At 46.1% G+C, this 6,230-nt stretch overlaps 1 long non-coding RNA gene across 1 annotated transcript; it reads right to left on the reverse strand.

Annotated features, from left to right (window-relative positions):
* Nucleotides 1-1,255: 1,255 nt before the first annotated feature.
* LOC306930915 lies at nt 1,256-2,060 on the reverse strand. The gene is made up of 4 exons (XR_013790934.1): nt 1,957-2,060; nt 1,778-1,831; nt 1,604-1,660; nt 1,256-1,379 (listed from the first exon to the last, which is right to left on the reverse strand). It is a non-coding gene; the product is annotated as an uncharacterized lncRNA (long non-coding RNA).
* Nucleotides 2,061-6,230: the final 4,170 nt, after the last annotated feature.

Genomic DNA, 6,230 nt, shown 5'->3' on the forward strand with positions numbered 1-6,230 from the left:
CGACTTCAGATATTGGTGGACCACTTTCCCAGCATCTCAGAGTCTCAGGACCACCACCATTGGACTCGAACGAAGTCGGAATACATACCCCTTGATTTAAAAATAATAATAATCATAAATACACTTTTCATTTTTTCACCCAATAAGTGTCGCAATTAGGGCTAACCCCAAACCAAAGCAGACCCTAAGGTTCGCTATCCCAAGTTGACCCTAAGGTTGGCTACCCCTAGCGTTGGTTAACCCTCGCTGAAATTAGGGTTGGTTAACCCTAGCTGACTCTCGAGATAGCTAACCCAAGCAGATGCTAGGGTTGGTTACTCCTAGCTGACCCTGGAGTTTGCTAACTCTAGATAACCCTAGCTTATCCTAGGGTTGGCTAACCCTAGCTAACCAGTTAAAATGGATCAAAGACCCAATTACATACGTCCCTAAACCCTATTTTAGCCCCCCCCCCATCAACCCAGCCCAATAGCATATCAATTACATGAATTATCTCTAAATCTTAACCAAAGCCTCACATGTATCCCTGGCCAACCCCAGTCTTGAAAGAAACAACCATAGCTCAAAGTTCAAACATTTATTAATTTCACACACACACACACACACACACACACACACACACACACACACACACACACACACACACACACACACACACACACACACACACACACACACACACACACACACACACACACACACACACACACCTAAAGGAGGCAACTGTGCCTGACCAGAAACACAACAGCCTTATCAAAGGCACACAATAACACAAATAAAACAAATCAAACAATGGGTTGGGGATAAAACAAAATAAAACGACCTGCCTCAGGTGACTTCAATGAGAAAACATAAAAAACAAACAAACTGTTTCAAGGTGTGGAAGCGGGAGGAAGGGGGGAGGCTTCCTCATCCTCAGATGAAGGAAAGTGGATGGGGGAGGTAGTGGGAGGAAGGGGGAGGCTTCCTCATCCTCAGAGGAATCATCAAAGTGGATGGGGGAGGTAGGGGGACGAAGGGGGGAGGCTTCCTCATCCTCAGATGAAGGAAAGTGGATGGGGGAGGTAGTGGGAGGAAGGGGGGACGCTTCCTCATCCTCAGAGGAATCATCAAAGTGGATGGGGGAGGTAGGGGGACGAAGGGGGGAGGCTTCCTCATCCTCAGATGAAGGAAAGTGGATGGGGGAGGTAGTGGGAGGAAGGGGGGAAGCTTCCTCATCCTCAGAGGAATCATCAAAGTGGATGGGGGGGGGGGGGGGGGGGTAGTGGGAGGAAGGGGGGAGGCTTCCTCATCCTCAGATGAATGAAAGTGGATGGGGGAGGTAGGGAAAGGAGGTTGAAGTCCTCCAGTGGATCCTTCCACTGCTGGGGGAGCTGTATCTGTTGAAATAAAGATTATTGATTTAGTTTTACTGACACACACACACACACACACACACACACACACACACACACACACACACACACACACACACACACACACACACACACACACACACACACACACACACACACACATCAATTAGTTGCTGTGGGCCAATTCCGTATAAAGCCCTATGTTAAATGGGCCAATAAATGCAAACTTCATGGGAAATTGTTCTCACCTTGTGGCTCTGGAGCTGGAGTTGGAGCTGGAGCTGCAGCTGGAGCTGCAGCTGGAGCTGCAAACATTATAAATATGGATGTTAGACACCATTATTATTCAATGTCCTTTGTTTTGCATGTGTGAAGGTTGTCAGGGCCAATGTCATATCAAGTCCCATGTTAAATATCCCAACCTTCGTGCTTTGCAGGGGCGCGAGCATTCCGAGCAACCATGCGCATTCGTTCGTCTGGAGGTGTTGGAACAAATAGAACAAATAGGTGGTCAGGACCAATTTCATATCAAGTCCTATTGATCTAGTCACACACAAGTATTCTTACTTCTTACTTTGAAGGGTAATTGTAAATGTCTTACCTAACCCTGAGAACAGTTTAATCCGGGGATTCAACTGTTGGGGCTGAATCTTCCGGAGGGCCTTTTTTGTTTGGGGGGTGAACACAATATGGTCCACAAGGACGTTTACAGGGGAGGAGGAGGGAGAGCGTTGCCGCTTTCCGGCATGCCTCCTCTCCTCTTTCTCCTCGCCCTGCTGTTCCTTCACCTCCTCCGATGAAGTTGAGGACTCTGTAATCACATCGAACAAAACATAATTAGTCTGATAGTGTGTTGTCTTTAACTGGTCAACGGAATTGCTGAATGTCTTGGTTCATGAGAATCTTGCATACGTGTACAGCATTGGCACTCACCGGAGCGATCATCGTATGTGACCTGACAGTCACTATTGCTCGTGTCTGAATTAAGGGCTGCCTCCTCCCGTTCCTCCTCGGCCTCTTCAGCTGCCTTCTTAACTGCATACTTTTTGTAGCCCTGCATTAGGAGGACGCAGGCGTCCATGACCTCCTCCTCCTCCGCGATGCTCACATAGAATTTGTTGGCGGTGGCCTCGGAGTGTTTCATCACCCGGGTGACCTTAGACCGGCTGGTCACATCTAAGGTCTTCCGTGACTGTGAAAGGAAGGGAAAGGATCTAAATAATACTACTTAACTTTATGAATTGTCTGTTAAACGTGCTTGGTCTCAAAGATTTACCTTGCTAGCTGCCGAGGACCTTATGAGATTGAAGGTGGGCTTCCCTTTGAGGCCATGGGTTTCCCACACCTCCTCTATCCTCTTTCCCAGGTTTTTCACCGGCCCCCCACCGGTGGTGCAAAACACCAGGCTGGTGTCAATTCCGTGAGCCTTTACGGCGTTGTCGAGGTCCATCAGCCAATCCATCTCCTCCGCCTTTAGGGCCAGGGGGGCAGGGCCGTGGCTGACAAAGGATTTGTGATCTCGAACCTACAACAGGTGGATATCATTGTTTGATGTTAGGGTTGACAAGAAGTTGGGAAAACCATTTCCTATCAAATCAATTAGGTTTTCCACCCAAAAAAGTGTCGCCATACTAACCCTGATCACAGAAACCTCTTATGGAGCACGTTCAATGAAAAGTGGTGTTTATAGGGACCCCAATAATTCTACCAACATAACGGTACCACAAAAAGACATTTAAACATGATAAGACCACTGGAAGTTGGTGAAAATAGAATGTATTACTTTTTGGTTGTAAATATAAATGTATATGATGAGAAGTTGGGCAAACAATTTCCTATCAAATCCATTCAGGTTTCCACCCAAAAAAGTGTCGCCATACTAACCCTGATCACAGAAACCTCTTTTAATGAAATGTGGTGTCTATAGGGACCCCAATAATTCTACCAATATAATGGTGCCACAAAAATACACATTGATAATGGAATCGTTAGAAGTCTTGACTCACATAGATCACAAATCCGCCCTTGCACTTTTTTCCCCTCGTTGACCTCTGACACCTTCATGTTCCTGAAAACCCCAGCCCGATGGCCGTGGGTGATGGCAAGGAACCCGGCCAGGAACCCGTGGATCGCCTGCAGGGTCTTCAGTGTGAAGAAGGTCTGGAGTTGTTCTAAAAAGAAAAGAGAGTTTAAACTTGGCATTTGTTTAACAACCGGTACACATATCAACTTGTGTTGAATATTCCTTTTGTTGCAGGTATGATTATTTCTTTCTTCAAAGGCATATTTCTTTACAAGTTTACTTACCGAGCAGCCTCGGGAGTTGATCCTGGGCGATCTTCAGGAACCGCATCTCCATTTCAACATCCAGTTCCTCGTCTGTATAGAAATGCATACAATTAGTTTAAGATAAAGGTCTTACTGTGTGCTGTGGCATTGTGTTTGATAGTTTTTTGGTTTGTCCAAGACACTGTATTCTCTATGACATTACGGTCTGTAAATACACTCACTCGATTTCTTCACAAGGACCGAATACTTTTGGGCCAGCAGAGGAACCGTAAGGCTCTTGGCCATCCCTGTCAGATTGTACTGTAGGCTGTCCAGCTCTGCCTGCGTCAGCCGGGACTGCTTCCTGAACTTTGGGACTCCCAGGGTGTGCTTGAGGAAGCCCCCGTAGTCCAGGATGTAGGCCTTCATGGTGCCAGGTTTTGCCGCTTTGGACAGTTCTCTAAAGTAGCTGTGAAAAGACAATATATGAGTTAAGAACTAAGGAGTTAGTCTTTGGTGGAAACTCCGTGGACTCTACCTACTCTCTGGTCCTTTCTCCATCAAGGAGGGGACGGAGGTGGTCTTTCCCCATGCAGCCAAGGCTTCTGCAGACCTTGGCTGCACGATTGCCCCGCTGCATCTGGTTTTCCAAGTGCTTCTTGTCATTTACCCTCAATGACACAAGGTGTTCCACCCAGTCCCTGACGATGATGGCTGTAGACATAAACACATTTATGAGTGAATACAGGATTTAAATGTTTTTTCCATATCAAAAGGACACACGTCAAGATGTCGTAAATCCTCAAAGTTACTAACAAATTCCATTTGAAAAAATGTAAAAATGAAAAGGATACTTACAAAAGAGGCCCTCCTCCTGGTTCTTCTTTTCTGTGGCCTTTCTGCCGGCTACCTCGGCTACCCCCTTGACCGGGGTGAGGTAGACCTTTTTGAACCTCTCCAGCTCATTCACCGTCCTCCGGAGCTCCAGGTTCTCCCCCAGCAGGCGTTGAAAGTCTGCCCGCAGCTCAAGGCATGCCGACTGCGAGCAGACTGGGGTTGAATTTAAAGAAACATAATTAATATAGATAGATATCTTAGCTGTCAAACATCCTTATTATTCAATATTGATTTGTTCAGGCACAACTTCATATCAATCCCTATGTTAAATGACCCCATAAATGCAAAAGACCCTAACTTGAAGAGTAATTGTTCTCACCTTTTTGACCTTCAGGGGGGTTGGTAGGCTGACCTGTTAAAACAAACATCATTAATATGGATATCCTTGCTGTCAAACACAAGTATCCTTACAATTTGGAACAATTATTGCCCTCACCTTTAACGCCTGACGTCGACGGATTGAGAGGTGTCATCCGACAGGTGACAGGTGTCACCGGACCTGGTGTCACCTGGAGCTGTTGAAACAAACATCATGAATCTAGATGTAAGGACACAAAACGCAATTGTATATTCTCACAATTGGATCAGTAATTGCACTTACGCTGACTAGAGTCGAAGGCAGGCTCTAGCAGGTCAAAGGCCCTGCAAACCTCCTCCACTTCTTCAGGTGTCGCTGTTGAAACAAACATTATTAATGTTGCCCAACAACACAAGTCTTCTTACAATTGGAAATGTGATCGTTCTTACTTAGCTGGGTGGGGTTGGCCTGATGAACTGGAGGGCTGGGCGCTGGGCCTGGGCGCTGGGCCTGAGAAGCTGTAGCTGTTAAAAAAAACATTATTAATGTAGTTGATCTTAAACAACACAAGTATACTTACAATTGGAACGGTAATTGGACCTACCTCCAACGAGCAGGTCAAGCCGGCTCACCATCTTGGCCCCTGTGGCCCGTAGGGCAGCCAATTTGGCCATGGTTGCGTTGCGCTTGGCTAGTGTCGCCAAGCGCTTTTTCTGGTCCCCCTGTTGAAAAGCAACAGGTTAAAATAATGTACAGCCGGGTCAATCACAGGATGTTGGGGCAGTGAGGTTCCTATCCATTGGCATTCTACTTTGACCCAATGCGTGTTCCCTGACAGGATTTGACTTCTAGGGGTCACCATGGGCCCTCAGAAGCCAACTGGGGGAAAGTAAGTCTTGCCAAAGGGTTAGGCCATGTTGCCCCCTAATTGGGCATTTTAAATGGGACTTTATAGAGAATAAGACACAAGTTCAGGTCTCAACAATCTGGGACACAATTTACTATCATTATATTTTGTTTGGGTGGTCCGCATTAGGGTGATGACTGGCAATTGGGTGAAAAAGTAAGAGAGGTTAATACTTAGCTGGGTTGCAGAGTTTTAGGGTATTGGCCCAATAACAGTGCAAAATACCCTAACTATAACATAGCAGGCTTTTTTCAGCTTTCTTCGCAATACCAATGCTAAGGTTTAAGTGGTTAAGTAGCAAGCACACATAATTAACTTACTTCTATCTGGTGGACGTCGGCCAGGTGCTTGTCTATCCTTGCGTTGTTCTTCCTGTCACATATAGGGCAGGTCGGGTAGTCCTTGTGATGGACTCTACAGTTGCAAAACAAATGTATAAAAGGTAAGCCAAACCAGTGTAGAAAGCGTGTTACAACATTACACAATAATCATTTAAACAATAACA

The sequence above is a fragment of the Electrona antarctica genome (genome assembly GCF_951216825.1).
Source record: "Electrona antarctica genome assembly, chromosome: 10".
In the NCBI taxonomy this organism is placed as follows: domain Eukaryota; kingdom Metazoa; phylum Chordata; class Actinopteri; order Myctophiformes; family Myctophidae; genus Electrona; species Electrona antarctica.